The sequence below is a fragment of the Calypte anna genome, chromosome 2 (assembly GCF_003957555.1).
Source record: "Calypte anna isolate BGI_N300 chromosome 2, bCalAnn1_v1.p, whole genome shotgun sequence".
In the NCBI taxonomy this organism is placed as follows: domain Eukaryota; kingdom Metazoa; phylum Chordata; class Aves; order Apodiformes; family Trochilidae; genus Calypte; species Calypte anna.
The window spans coordinates 130,750,225-130,765,139 of NC_044245.1; the positions used below are offsets into that span (position 1 = coordinate 130,750,225).

Consider the following 14,915-nt stretch of genomic DNA (forward strand, 5'->3'; position numbering starts at 1 on the left):
CAGATGGAGGGGAAAGTCAGAAAATCTCTGACCAATTTACAACCCTGATGCAGCAGGAGTGAGCTGGCATTAACCAGGTAATCCCTTGCTGCTTTTTAGTATCTCAAAGGTGTGAAAACCCAAAACTCAGCTTGCACACTTCTAGTTTAGAAGTTTTTTAAAAATAAGGCAGCAAGGTAACACACAGGCAGTGGTCTTCAAGAAGCAGCTGCTAAGAATGTGTTTCAGTCCAAAAAAATGACACACTGATACCCGCACATGGTTGCAGGTTCAACTTATTTTTACCAAATAATAAAAAATACAGAATAGCAGAATACAGTGAATTGCATTGGGAGGAACGAAACATCATGATCAGAAAATTCTGTGTTCTCCAGGCACAGAAAGAGAGTGAACCACATGGGGCTTGCAGCAAAAGGGTGAAACTCACAGCCACGGTGACACCAGGCAACACAGTCAAGACTAGAAAGATTAATTCTGAATCTCCTTGTGGAGAATTTATATCATGCTCTTTGCCCTCCAGATTGTTTCTTGTTAATAAATGGTATTCTAGGAACTGTAATGATGGGATTTATTGTTACCATTCTACCAACAACAGATCAAAATACTTTTGTGGTCAAAATACAGAAAATCCTTGAAGACACTTGAAGATCCTTACAATCACTTCATATACTCTTCCCTGACTCTTAGGATAGATTATATTTGTATTATTGTTATTATTAGAGTGAGCTAAGAGAATGTCAGCTAACAATGACAGCAATAAATGCACAGAGTGAAATAAAACTGGATCTGACTTTAGGCATTTTTTCACACTTTATCACTTCTGTAGATCTTTCAAATTTCTAATGAATTATTACATGTTAAAAATAGAGCAAAAAACTCATGAACACAGTCATAGTCATGAAGTAAAATACTGACAATACTAAGATATGGGTGCTATGGGCACACAAAGCAAAGACAAGTTGTTGAATTATTACATTTAATTGCATTTCTACAACTTCTTCCTCTGACACAATGGTGTTAGACATGATATATATGAACCATGTTGTATATGGGACCACATGACATACAAAAATATTAAAGTCTTAATTATGAAGGCAATCCTGTTTGGTAAAAGATTGTGATGGGTTTATTGCTTGAAGGGTGGATACCATTTCAGCCAACAACTACAGAAGATCAGAAAGGAAAGCATCACTGCTGTGTGGTTGCTATGGAAAGAATCTCCATTCACTGATTATTGTAGGAAATGTCACAGGCTCAGACCCACAAAGTTAATACTTAGAGCTTGCTCTGATCAGGTCTAAGTCTGGAGTTTTTAAGATGAGACTGAAGACAGAGCTTTTTGGCAGTCAAAAGGCTGTGACAAGTCAGCATTAAGAGAATAACAAAGTGAAGTAGTGATGGGCACCACACCAATTGGCTTTCCCTGCAGTGCTGTGGTGTGTGAGCAGAGAGGACATCAGTGCTGCTACAGCCTTCTCCTCAAACAGGGAGAACTGACTGGGCAGAAAGGCAATGAGCACTCACTCCATTGCGTGTCTCATGTCAGCAATTTCCTGCTGCTCAGGTACAGCTGTTACCTCCACCTGAAACCTCTGGCAAACATGATTTGATGATGGAGCTGGGAAGATGCAGCAGCCACGAATGTGCAGCCAACCACTGCTGTGCTACTGCAAGGCAAGCTACTAAATATGTTTCCTTACAAGAAATAAAATATATTTCTTTTCTGTTGTGGGGTTTGTGTAATAATGAAGAGCTAGCAACAGATTTCTAACAATGTTCTTGCTCTTCAAATTTGAAAAGCACCATATGAAGACAACCCTTCCTTTGGGGTTTCTGGTGAGTTTTATTATTAAAATACTTATTTAAAACTAAGACATCTTAGCTTTGATTTAGGCTTAAGCCCAGAGGAAAGTCCACTGATGAGAAAAAGTAAAATGAGAAAGAGCACTTGGCCATGGAAGTGTTGCTCTGAAAGTAAAGAATTAATATTTGGTACTTTTGAAGCTAACAAGGTAAAAAACAGCTGAAAAGTGTAAAGAATGAATTTGAAGACAGCTCCTGCCTCATACATTTCCAGTGGGGATAGCAAGAGAAATCACACCACAGCCCTGGCTACAGAGACCAACTGTGTAAAACTGAGGGCAGAAAACTTTCAGAAAGAAGCCATGAAAGATCCATTTTGTGATTTCAGTGTCATTCCACAACTGAAAATTACAAAGCACTAGGTAACAGAACATGATATTTAGGATGCAAAGTTTCAGTGGCACAGAGATAGCACTGGACAATGCAAGAAGCCTTTCACACAGATGGTTTATAAAGTCCTAAAGCCAAACAAGGAACACAGAGGTAATTCTGGGACATGGATGGAGAAAATCTTGCTAACACACCACTGAAGTGACCAGGACACTTCTCCACCATAGCTGAGAAACTGCAGGATGATGACTATACCAGTACCAGCTCACTTAACCAGTAATATGGCTCTGTAATACTACAGGAAACAGGGATGAACGACCTCACTGTTGTTTTTCTTCAGAAATGGTTGTTTCATGGTTTCTTGTGCACATGGCCTGACCAAGAAATAATCCCAAGAAATAATCCACTCCTGGGGGCAAGGCTGTCTTTAACATTTCTAACACATAGTTTGGGAATTTTCCTGAGAACAACAATCACGGGATATGGATCTCTGCTGATCAGGTGAAGAAGTTCCTGATAACCAATGGAATGAGCCAAAGGTTGAGCAGGACAACAGCATCACCACTATTGCCACCTGGCAGTGGTGAGAAAGCAGAGCTGCAGATGAGCCAGTCCCCTGTGGCACTGCCTGATGGTTTGTTTGTGGTACAAGGGTTTCCTTCAGGCACTGTGGTACTCCACTCACCATCACCCTTGTTTTCCTCCAGCAAGTTCTGAATATAAAAAAATACCTGAATATGTGGCAAGGGGACTCATGTACACCATTTATTTCTCAAGCTGCCAACACATCTGGATGTGGCAGGGATCCCACCTTCTTTCGTGTCCTACCCAAGGAAAGTCATCTCTTGTCACTGCATAGCAGCCTCCACAGCACAGCCTACAGGGCTCCCACAGACTAAATTCTCCTGCCTCTTCTTCCAGTTGCATTTCTGCCTGTCCCTCTGCAATTTGGCTCTGTCACAGGTTTGAAGAAGGAGTACAACTCTGTTATGGTTAACCAAATGTCTGGCTAACCAAACTTTGTAGCACAGCACCCCCTTACCCTGTGGTAAAGGGAGGATGTCAAGGGAAGACTGCAGTGCATTTCAGAGCATGGCACTCGGCTGGGGATGTGTCCTCAGGGCTCACAAGCCAAAATTTTTCACCGTTCTCAACACATTTCACAGTAAGAGCTGTTATCTTCCTTCCCTGGCAGCTGCTACCACTGCTTAGTAAAGCTGCAGATACCAAAAGCCTGTTCACAAAGTGCAGCATGGGGCAGTCTCTGCAAATTCTGCTGTAATCTGTGATGCAATGTATAGACATTTCCAGATGAACGCCTGGCTTCTCTTTGTCCACACAAAGTTTCTGAATAGGGGAAGGTATGTGCATTTACAAAAGTCAAGGCTTTGCTGGACACTTTCTGCTGTAAAAGCCAAGTTTCCTTCATAAGGTCAGCTATTCCTTCAGGCTTCAGGCTTCCTTACAAGCTTTGTAATGGAATAGTTCAATGCAGAAGCTACCTCAAATGATACTTTTCATCCTATCTGTGCAGACTGTTTCCTTGTGTCTGGAATGCCAGCACTGCCATGGCTTGATCATGAATGCAAACCCAACAGAAAATGTGGGCAGTGCCCTGCTTGTCATCTTGTAGCTCTCCAGCAAGACTTGGGTGAGCAAGGCAAGAACATCTGTCTGTTCATGGTCTCTGTCCTGCCCTGCACAGGGAAACTCTGCAAATGTTCACTGAGCTCCCCGCAAGCAGGTCAGGCAGAACATTCTTCTTTTGCACTGTTCTCATTCCTCCCTTCTGATGTTCACAACTTTGGAGTCACCTCCAGCCCTGCTCTCTACCTACCAGCTGGAAAATTCAGTGCCAGCATTGAATCCCTCTCATGGGATACAGTGATTTTTGGGAAAGAACTTGCTGGGTTTTAGCCTTTAGCCATGAAGTGCAAGTGTGACCTGATCAGGAGATTCTACAGAAAACTACCCTGCAGACCCTTGGAAGCAGCCACTTTTTTTCCTTCTGGCCATTTCTAGTTTGTTTTCATATGTTCATTTGAGTAACCAGTGTGGCAATGCTTGCCAAGAAAGGCTTTTGTTTATTTAAAAAAAAAACAACCCAGCATCTTGGAACATATTTTTGAAAGAAAACCAAACCTATTAAAAATCTCAAGGTGGCTTACAAAAAAAATAAACACATGCAGAGTGAAATTCTGAGCCTTGCCATCTTCAATTTATCTGCTTACACTGGCAAGCAGCAAAAAAAAATAGATAAAATTAATGAGCAAGATTCATTTAAAAAAATCTGACACGTTTTTATGAATATTCACAGCAGCAAGCAGATTTGTAGGGCAGTATAACAAGTACCCAGGCCTGAAACACATACTACAGAGTAAAAATTCTGGTTAAAATTATAGCAGATACTGAAGAACAGGAAAGAGGAATAACACAGAAATTAAGAGGAAAAAAAAAAACAGAGGAAAAGATGTAGATGGTATCATCATCCAGTACTACTGTTTAATTTGTCAACTGAAGGAACAGGGGACACATGTGTCACCCAGTCACTGATTGGTGCTTCATAATGTGTTCATCAGAATTAATCTCATTCATTTTGTATTAGGCTATGACTGTGATTCCAGGTTCCTGATGTTTTTACTGCTTCACTGGTGAAAAAATGTTTTACTGGTTTGTGTCACCTTCCTGCTCCTGTGGCCCCCATACTAGGGACCCTTCCCCTCCAAAAGGTATCCCTGGTTGCTCCTTTGCAACTCATTCCATGCTTTCCTGCTACAGCCCCCAGGAGAAACTCAAGACAAGAAAGAAAAGTAAAACCTCTCCAGCTCGGTGCTCTACTTGAGGTGGGCAGTCCAAGCAGGAGCAGCTGCAACAAGTTCCTGTGTTTGAAACTTGCAGACACTTATGGATATCAAACATCAAAAGCCCAGGCTCATCCCTTCAGATTTACCCTGACAGAGAAATGCTACAGCTGCTCCACGCTGTCTCCTGTTTCTCTTTATGACAATTCCTTTGCCATAGCAATGGGCTGGTGTGGGGGTGGAGGAGGGAGAAGCAGGAGAAAGGCAGTGCCCCTGTCAATAAATGCGGGTACATTTCTAGCAGGGACTTTAGGACTGGTGGGTTATGTAGGCAACAGCCTGGTGCTTATCGTGTTGCTCTCAGCAGTGTGCATGCTCTGGGCTGGAAATGTTTTGAGACCAGTAAGGGGTCTTCCAGGCTTGAACAGCAAAAGGGATGATGCCCTCACACCCCACCACCCCCACCCCCCCTTACCTCACCTCTGCATCAGCTTCAGCATCACTGGGGCTTTCAGAGAAGGTCTCTGTTACTAAAATGTTTGCTGTAAGGCTGAGTGTGTGGTACAGGAAAAATGATGAGACATGAGTATTTCTAACATTGGGACTGACCCTCCAAGGTCTAAGTGGTGTAAATGGGGGCTCCCCTGTGCACAGGAGTGGAATCAGTTGTTGTGTCTCCTGTTATGAAAGCCATTCAGGAGCTCGAAGTTTCTCTGATTAACAATCCCTTTTTGGACCACATTTACTAAAATGCTCAAGGTCACATTTTTCAGGTCCCACAGCTAAATGGGCTTCTCAAAGGAAATAATATCTTCCATTTTGGCACCTGTATAATATTCAGCTTCTCAAAAAGTGCCTGTACCTTGTAAACTGATATCTACCAGAAAATCACACTATTTGTTTTGGTATCCAACCAGGGCCCAAGTGCTATAGAAAAGCCAACCTGCCTACGTGTCTGTGTCACTGCCATTTGTCTTTATCCTGATACTCACATCTCCAGCTACATCAAATGCAGTTCATTCTCCTCTGAAGTGCTTCCCTCCTTTGTGTGAGGCACTCAGTGACAGTAACATAATCTTCCCCAGTGCACCCAAGCACAGTGGTCATCAAACTCATCTAGCAGCAACTTTATCAGGTTTCTCATTTGTCCTACATCTCGTTTGGTCCTTTTACTTAACCACACATGCAATACCTTGGTGGAAGGTAGTGGAAACTAAAGCAGAAAGCTACTGTTGCACAAAGTAACAGGAGAAGCTGATGTGAATTCATGATCTTGATTTTTTTTGTCTTTGTAAAAAAAAAAAAAATAGCACGTGACTCCCAAAGAGTGACATTTGTGCTTACTCTACCCTTAAAAATACAGTTAACAGATGGTCTCCTATCCCACAGCAGAGACTTGGTGTTGACAGACAAAATGAAAGCATGATACTGGAAAAAACAGAGCTATTAACTGGCAAAGAGGATACTACAAAAGTTGTTCTTACGATGGGGAAAGGGATGATGATGGAGGTTCCTGTCTGGAGAGTAACTGTGAATTTTTGCTCCATATTGAAGAAATTAAACGGAACTTTCTCCATGAAAGTAGGCAACAGGAGAGTGGGAGGTTCTGGCAGCCAGGACCAGAATCTTGCTAAGGAGATGGAAACAAGATGCAGTAAGATAATGGCAGTGTTTACAAGTTCATAAATAGGAAGATCCATGCTAGGGATCATTTGTCCAGCACCTAACACCATCAGGTGTGCCTGAACGTGAGGGGTCTAATGTAAGAGGTTATATGGATGGCTGAAGGAATTTTGTGGAAGCTGTAGGAATTTTTTAAAGCAACTGAAGAAGTGTTATTTTTCTCTTTTTGCATGTCTTATTTCTCAGAATTTTTACATCCATTAACTTGCAAGATGAGCCTGTGAATTACTGACCCTGGAAGAACAGCACTACGTGAACATTTTTCTGTAGAACCCATTTCCATCAGGTAATGCAGATTAGCTGAAATAAAAATGTTTTGTGGACATGAGTCACATGCAGAAAAACAAATTCTGGGAAAATGTCAGAATTGATCATTTCAACTTTGTGTCTTTTCCTTTTAATGAAACAAAAATTTTTGATGTGACTTTATATTATTATTAGTTTTATTTTGGCATCTGTCTTAGATGTTAATTTTAGCTTTACAGTGGTTTTGACATTATTGAGAAAACAATTCGTTGCCAATGAAGTGAAATAATTGGTGTTTCCAGATCCTTTTAATTTCCACCCCACCAGGAAAGTCTGATGTTTTGTTCCAATTTGCAGTGAAAATAAATATAAATGTCAAAATTTTCCTTGGAATGGGAATTTCCGATTCTAAGCAGCTCTAATCAACAACAAAGCCATCTGCTTTGTATTAATGACTTAGGGCAGTATGGAACACTGCAGAAGAGGGTAATATTCTACTGTTCAGCACTGCTCAGGAAAGTCAGTGACATATGGTAATTTTCTTGCTCCTAGTTATCTAGGGAAATTTCAGGCTAACCACTTGTATTTTATTCCTCATGCTGTCTTGCCAGATTCATGGGATTCATCATTCAAACCCAAGATTTTCCTCCAAATGAATGAGAAAACATCCTCCCAGTGACATATGGCACTGCCTAAGCCCCTACATCTGAAAGGAAATAGTAATTCTCAAATTACGTGCAGAAAGCCACTTTGATTTTACAAAGGTTTTTAAATTATAATTTAAGTAAAATGCTTGTTTCATGATAAATGCCTGGGTTTGAACATTAATAGGAAGATAAATCTATTTTTTCCAAAAGATAACTTCATCCAGGTAAGTCATAATTTGAATTCTATTTGAGAAGTCATAATGACATGGAAGATTTTAGTACTAACAGAATAAAATAACATTTTAATTCTGGTTTAAGACATTGTCTTTGTTATTTTTCCTAAAAGGTGTTATCTGTCCATACAGATATATTATATTATATTCTTCATGATGCAGCTAAGGCACAGGAAAAACACATCATTGCCCTCAGGCTCACCCAACAATCCAGTCTGCTTGTTAAGCTCAGCCATGGACCCCAGTTTAGGCACCAAACCCACCACAAAGTTTCCTGTGGACAAGAACACAGTAACCTTTGGTGATGACAGGATCTCCTTCTTCCTAACAATTTAATATGTTGCTCAAGACACCTCAGGGCACCTTCTGCCCTCTCTGTGTGGACATCTGACCTGGGAAGACTGCTTCTTGGGGTGCACAACAAGCTTTTAGTGTGGAGTTACTGCTCTCTGCTGCCTCTGAGAACAACTTGTGTACTAAGCTGATGGAAAACATTGCTTGGATATGATCTGTGAGGTTACTAAAAGAAGATTTTGATTTGTGTTCATTTTGAAAGTCAGAATGACATCCAGTTCTGACAGTGCACCATGAAAAACACAGACCAGTGTATTATCCAACTGCTGCTCCATGCATAACACAGTGTGATGCCTGGTTTTAGGAATTACTCAACAGGGATGAATTTGGGATTTTGAACAACATGGTAGAGGTCAGTAAGCAAACTCCCTTAAGAGGCATAGGAAAACATTAAGGGCAAAAAGGATTTGTTGTCCTTCTCTGTTCATCTCTCTCACATGCACATAAAAATGCTTGTATAATCTTTATATTTTTACTATTACTTGCTATCAATAATCAAAGCCTTAACAGTTCTCAATATTGTGTCAGTAGTACACCTGGAGGTAGTATAAAGGAAACTTTGTAATGGCATCTATCACAGATGCCATTATTATCACAGAGTCATAATATAGACTGTAGGAAAAAAAAACACAATCCAACCCCCAAAACCCAAAACCAACAGTTTTTTTGCAAGAAATCAACATAAATTATTTACATATTCATAGCATTACAGAATCTGCAGTGAGTAACATGTATAAAAGCTAGGATTGAATCTGGAGTGAAAAATCTGAATTATTGCTTTGAAAAAATCTCTGCCATCACTGAAAATTTTCTGTAAATTTAATTAAGGCAAACTCCTCCACAAATTAATGCATTAACAGCAATTCTGTCTTTACTATTAACATCCTCTGAGGATGTAAACAAAAAGTTTATCAGATAACTGTTTTCTGACAAACAATTTTATTCTCATGTAAGCAACAACAATTTGTATCATTGTTGTAGAAAAGTAGAAGTGGCAGAACCAGAAAATGTCTCTCCAAAGTTTAACTTTAATAAACCCAGATTTTATCCACCATGAAATAAAATGCCACCTTTCATCACTTTCTAGTGACTGTAAATAAGTAGAAATGCTGATCCTATTACATTTTTAGGGCAGTTTACTTTTGCCTCTTTGTTGTTCTCAGGATGTCACCTTCTCTGAGATTTTCTACATGTGACTCCTTGTGTCTCTTCCCATTTTTCACTTCCTAGGATTTGTATTTATTATGCTATTGTATAAGACTTTCTTCTTTCTTTGATGTTTTATTTCTCTTTTCCCCTTATCTCTTACTTTTCTCTAGTATTTCTTAGCTCCCTAGAACAAACATCATCTTTCCTACTTTTTCTGTTGTCCATGATGAAGTCCATGTCATATAATTTCTCTTAATCTTTTTCTCTATCATTTCCTCTGTATTTTTGTTCCTACCATTAGTGTTCTCAAGTACTGGTGTTTCCCACACCATACTGTGTGTTGAAACACTATCCTAACCATGAAATATATTGTGACCAAAGCAGAAGGGTTTAGAAACCTTGGAAGGAAACCATCTATGACTTAATTTCTGTGTCTCTTTCCCTAATTAATTCACCCTAAAGAAAAAGCTAGGGAAGGCTAGTCTAATTTATTATTTATTACTTATTGTTTATTGTTTATTATTTATTACAATTCTATCCACCACACTTTTGCCTTGCTTCCTTTGTCTTAATGGTAGAGTACCAGTGATGCTGTTATTAAGAGCAGTTTCTGAACTCTGAACAACACCATCACCAAGGTTTGATTACAATTTCAGAGATTTTATGATCTGATTCCTTTTCCTGAGAAACAATACTTTTCAGGCATGCAAAGGAGTTGAAATTTATGCAAATGTGTGAAATGCTGACTCTAATCAGAATTTTTGTCTAATGGAAGATTCACCATTTACACGATGGTCAATCCTTTTAATCCTTTCATTGACATACACCTTTATGGAATCATAATCTCACTGAGATCTGAACTTCTGGCATTATTTGTTGCCCTAAAAGGCCCATTCCTAAGGTTAAGAGTAACCTTAAGTCAGTTCAGTAACCTTAACCTCTAGCATCGTACATATTCTCAGCCTTATAAAGGTCTTGTACTAGAAATGTCTCCCTCTCACTGCATGCTACATGCAACTTTAAAAATGTCCTTAAAACATCTCTAGCTCTCAATTCCCTCTTCCTCATCATCTTCACCAATATGAGCTCAGTGCCCAAACTCACCCCTGGGACATTCTATGCTTCCTCTCCCTTCATGTAAAAAGTATTTCCTAATCCTCTCCTCTCCTGTCAATGTTATGAAAACCAGTGAAGCTCCACTGCTCAGACACAGGATGAACATTGAAGAATTAGCTCACTGTTTCTAAAGTGCCATATAAAATCACCATACAAATCACTTATTCAATAATAAAAGCACATCCTGTTCCACTAAATATGTCTCATATCTTAATGTTCTAATGACTTCACTGGAAAGTCACTTAAATCAGTGAGCAACACAGAGATTGCCAAAGGAATCCTCCAAGAAAGATTAAGAAACGGAAAACTATGCAAATATATATAAAACCTCATTTTCTACTGGCTTTTTCTTCATTAGAAGATGGATGTTCCACAGGAGACTTACTGCTTTTTAATGACTGCTCTAGGAATGGGAGCTGTTCATGAAGAAACAGTATATATTTCCTCGCAAGGAGCTCTGGAACCTATCACTCAGTTAAATTAAAATAAGGATGTTTTCACATGAGTCTTCACAGGGTAATGAAACAGTCACTTATCAGGTTTACCACCCAGCACTTGGTAAGATTCATTTGATCTCAATCTAAATGAAAGATGTAGCTATCATCATATAATGAACACACTTCAAACCCACACATTGTTCATTCATTTGTGTTCAGATGGGAACAGGTTTCAGTGATCTCATACTGATTTGTGAAACCTCCCATCACAATATCTTGTCATTCCTTTGATTCTTAAAAGGTTGGCAGAAAAGTTGGCACTCACATCAACTTTGGGCAAAAGCCAGAATTTTCTTGGAAGTTTTCTTGAGGAAGGAGTAGGTGTGGGATAGAGAAATATCCTTGATTTTCACAGCAAACCTTTCTTCTGGCAACTTCATTAAAAAGCCAGTCCACTCTATGAGTTATCAGAAAAGAGCTGCATTTCTGAGTGTGACTCCTGGTCCTCCCTGTGCTGACAAAATTAGAAACATCAATAATTCTTAGATTAATTGCTTAGAAAATTTCCAAGAGGCAAACATTTCCTTATTTTTAGACCCTTGTTTTCTGCTGTAGTCAAAGCAGAGGAAGCCAAAGTTCAACTACATGTACTTCACTTGATGATAGGAGCCTGGTACTCTAAGTTTTATATGTGCTCAGGAACAAGCATGCACCAGTGCTACGTGGGCAGGGGGCATCCTATGGTGAGCTCCCAATGCCCAGCCCCTGAATAAATGCTGTGTTATGTCACAGAGATGTGGAAGCAGTTTTCTTGCCCATGGATCTAGATATCTTTTCAAAGGAGCAAACATGGACATGCTATGGGCTCTAACAAGGACTGTCAGTCAGGTACCAGGAATGTGAGTCCAATGCCCCATGACACTGGATCAGCCATAATGAAGCTTTGCATGTGTCTAGCAAGAGGTAGAAAATCCTGTATTGGTCAAGAGGTGAGGGTCCATGGTCTGCTGGAGTCCTGGCACAACAGCTGAAGCCCCCCCAAGCACAAAGCTGAAAGCAAGTCTCATCACTTAGATTTTCCCTGTTGCTCATGAAGGAAAATAAGTTCTTTCCAAACAAGTTTTGTGTACCCTTCTCCACCCACTGCTTAGATGTACCTCTAGAAATTCATCAGTGGGCTTGCTTTCTGACTGGAAATATGTATTAGTGCTCCTGGAAGGCTCCACATGATGCCTCTTAGCAGGGTACTAGCAGGTGGTCCTCAAGGACCACCTTTTACACATGAAAAGGATAGGAAATGATAAATATAGCAGGACTACGTGAGAATGGTTAAAAAACACTGGTAAGGAGCTGTATTTCTGAAGAAAGGTCTTCACAAATCTTTTATTTGACCACCTAATGACGTAAAAATAAATGGACTCTCACAGGCACTGTAGTGGGCCAGACAAAGCAGTGAGCCCCAAGCTAAACCCAAGAAAGTTGTTGCCTGTAAATTAATCATTGTTAATGCATTAGAGAAATGGCAGAAAAGGGTAATTAGCACATCTGGAGCAGAGAGGGATATTAGTGGAGAGGGTAGTGGTCATTAGTTTCTGTGGAGTGGGTAATAGGCAGTTAGCACCTGAAAAGCAGCAGATCAGCACAAGCATGGTGAGAGGTGTGTCCTCATCCACAAAGAGGTCTCACTCTTGAACTTCTGCTACTGGCTTCCAAGGGGTGTCACAAAAATGAAAGAAACAAAGGAAATGCACATCTCACTGAATTAATATCTGTACACTCTAATTACATGAGAATAGGTGCAAGCTAGAAGAACTGGGACATGAAAACACATATCACCCAAATTTACACTTTTCCAACTGTTCAACTTCGACAGTTCATCTTTGTGTTTTCATGTAGTATAGATACATGTACATGTAATGTATTGATGTGTGTGCACGTCTATATGTAACATTAGCTTAAACACCATAGAAACGTGGGCACACTTTCAAGAGGAGAAAACAAGTTGTGCCTTGGTTAGATTCCCAGATAATTTAATGCAAACCAGACTGGGGAGCAAGCTGCAGAGGTGGGTGCCAGGCTGAACTGTAAATGCTTTGAAGAGAGAGACAAATGGGTCCTTCAAAACTGGTAGATGGGACAGATCTGGGGTCACCCATCAGAGCTTTGCACAGAACTGACCAGTCACCTTCATGTGACCTTTGAGCTGCAATTCTGTTGTCCTTTCCAACCAAAATGATTCCATGATACTGGCCTATGTAGGTAACAGATTACTTCTTCCCAAACTAACTCAGCCAGGTTAGGTAGCATGGTATTAAGTTTTGGCCAAGTCATTTAGGACAGGTCTGTAACATCATGCTACTGTTGTAGGAAGAATCACTTTGTAAAGCCAAAGCTCAGCTTTTGCATGGTGAAAAGAGCAGGGTGGAGATGCTGTAAGCACCATGTTGCAGCTGGGATTGTGAGTTGCTGCCATGCAATGACCACGTCTCTCTCATTGTGGGACTTTCTGCAGCCATTGACCCTGATTTAGACCCTCTCTTTTGGCATCTCTGTTTCCATTTGGGATTTCAGAGGGAATACCATGCTGCATCTCACTCCAGCCTGTGCACTGCTTTTGAGGGAAGGGAAGCACTGCCCCTTGTCCTGTTCTGTAAAATGTTTAAATCAGTGTTAATCAGCATCATCGCTGCTGAGATCATGGTTGGCTTAGTGCATCAATACCTTTAAGTTAGCAGCAGTACTAGCTAAATTCCAGCACCAAGGGGAGCTGGACAACAACAACAGAACAATGAAAATACCTTCCCAACACTTCAGTCCACCAAGAAAGTCTTTGGTGAAGAGCTCAAGCACAGAGCAACAGGAGGCAAATAAATTTAAGCACTGCAAGTGAGAGTAAGATGACAAGTTTGGTCTTTCCATCTGAACCTGCTCAAGCCTAACAGCCAAAGTCCACACTCATCAGCCACTTATCCCTGGAAGTACAAAGACTTCAGGGGTTGCCTTCTTACCATGTATCTCAGCATAATGCAAGTTTCACACCAGTTTCAGTAGGACTCACCATCTACCTCATACTTGATCATTCTTGAAAGAAAGCTGTTCCTTTGGCCTGAGAGAGTTCACTGGGGAAGCTTGCACAGGGAGAGACCAAGCCTCTCATGACCTGCTGAGGTCACCAGCATTTAGATACAAAATGTTAAACTTAGGCAACCCCATATTTGTTTTTTTCTGTCCAGAAAGCTCTAATGAAGAGGTCTTCTATACTGAGACACATGTAAAGTAAAGAGAAACAGACCAAGAACAGTCCATCAGAGACCTAGGGGACAGTATGAACTGCAGTCCTGTTGACCAAGAAATCTCCTGAGAAATTTTTTACTCTCTTCAAAAACCAGAAGTACCACGATGTGGCGGAGAAGCTTCTTGTGAGGTCTTGTGTTTTAATAAATCTCAGAGGTTTGTCCATACAGTGTCCATACATGAGGTTGTACCTACAGTCACAGCACCTGGGCAGCTGACCAGGGATCCTGCAGGGCTTGTGCAGGACCCTGCTGGTGATGTACAAATACACAGAGAGAGGGTCCCTGGCTCTGCGGTGTTTCTTTGGGTGGAAGGCTGAGGGTCTGAAGGACTTGCTCAGTCCTTTAGTGCCACTGGTCACCAGGACAAGAATTGGAATCTGTTTTTTACCTACCTCTGACTGCCACTAATACCAGTCTAATATTCAGTCTTTAAGTTGTAAAGAAACTGGTTTCCTTACCCCTACTTAGAAGCTGCAAATGAAGTACATGCTGGCATATATTAATTAACTTCTGTTGGTTTTCTCTAAGAAAGTGATAAACAAGAAAAAGGTTCATTTTTTTTTAAACTGAAGGTTCCTAAAATGTTAGCCGTGCCTTAGTGAATGGAATAAGAAGAGTGTAATTAAACATCTGCTCTTTTACTCCTATTAATGACTGTAAAATAGTCAGAAAATTCTGAAGGTTGTGGCCATGGTAACAGACACTAACTTAGGAAAAAAGAAATCACTGCAGCTATATTTCAATATAAAGATTGCTCATC

The 14,915-nt window shown here is 40.4% G+C and overlaps 1 protein-coding gene across 3 annotated transcripts in view; it reads right to left on the reverse strand.

The window, feature by feature from the left end:
* The window catches only part of NCALD (neurocalcin delta), a 55,010-nt gene that overhangs the window by 19,395 nt on the left and 20,700 nt on the right, over positions 1 to 14,915 (reverse strand). The window lies entirely within an intron of this gene.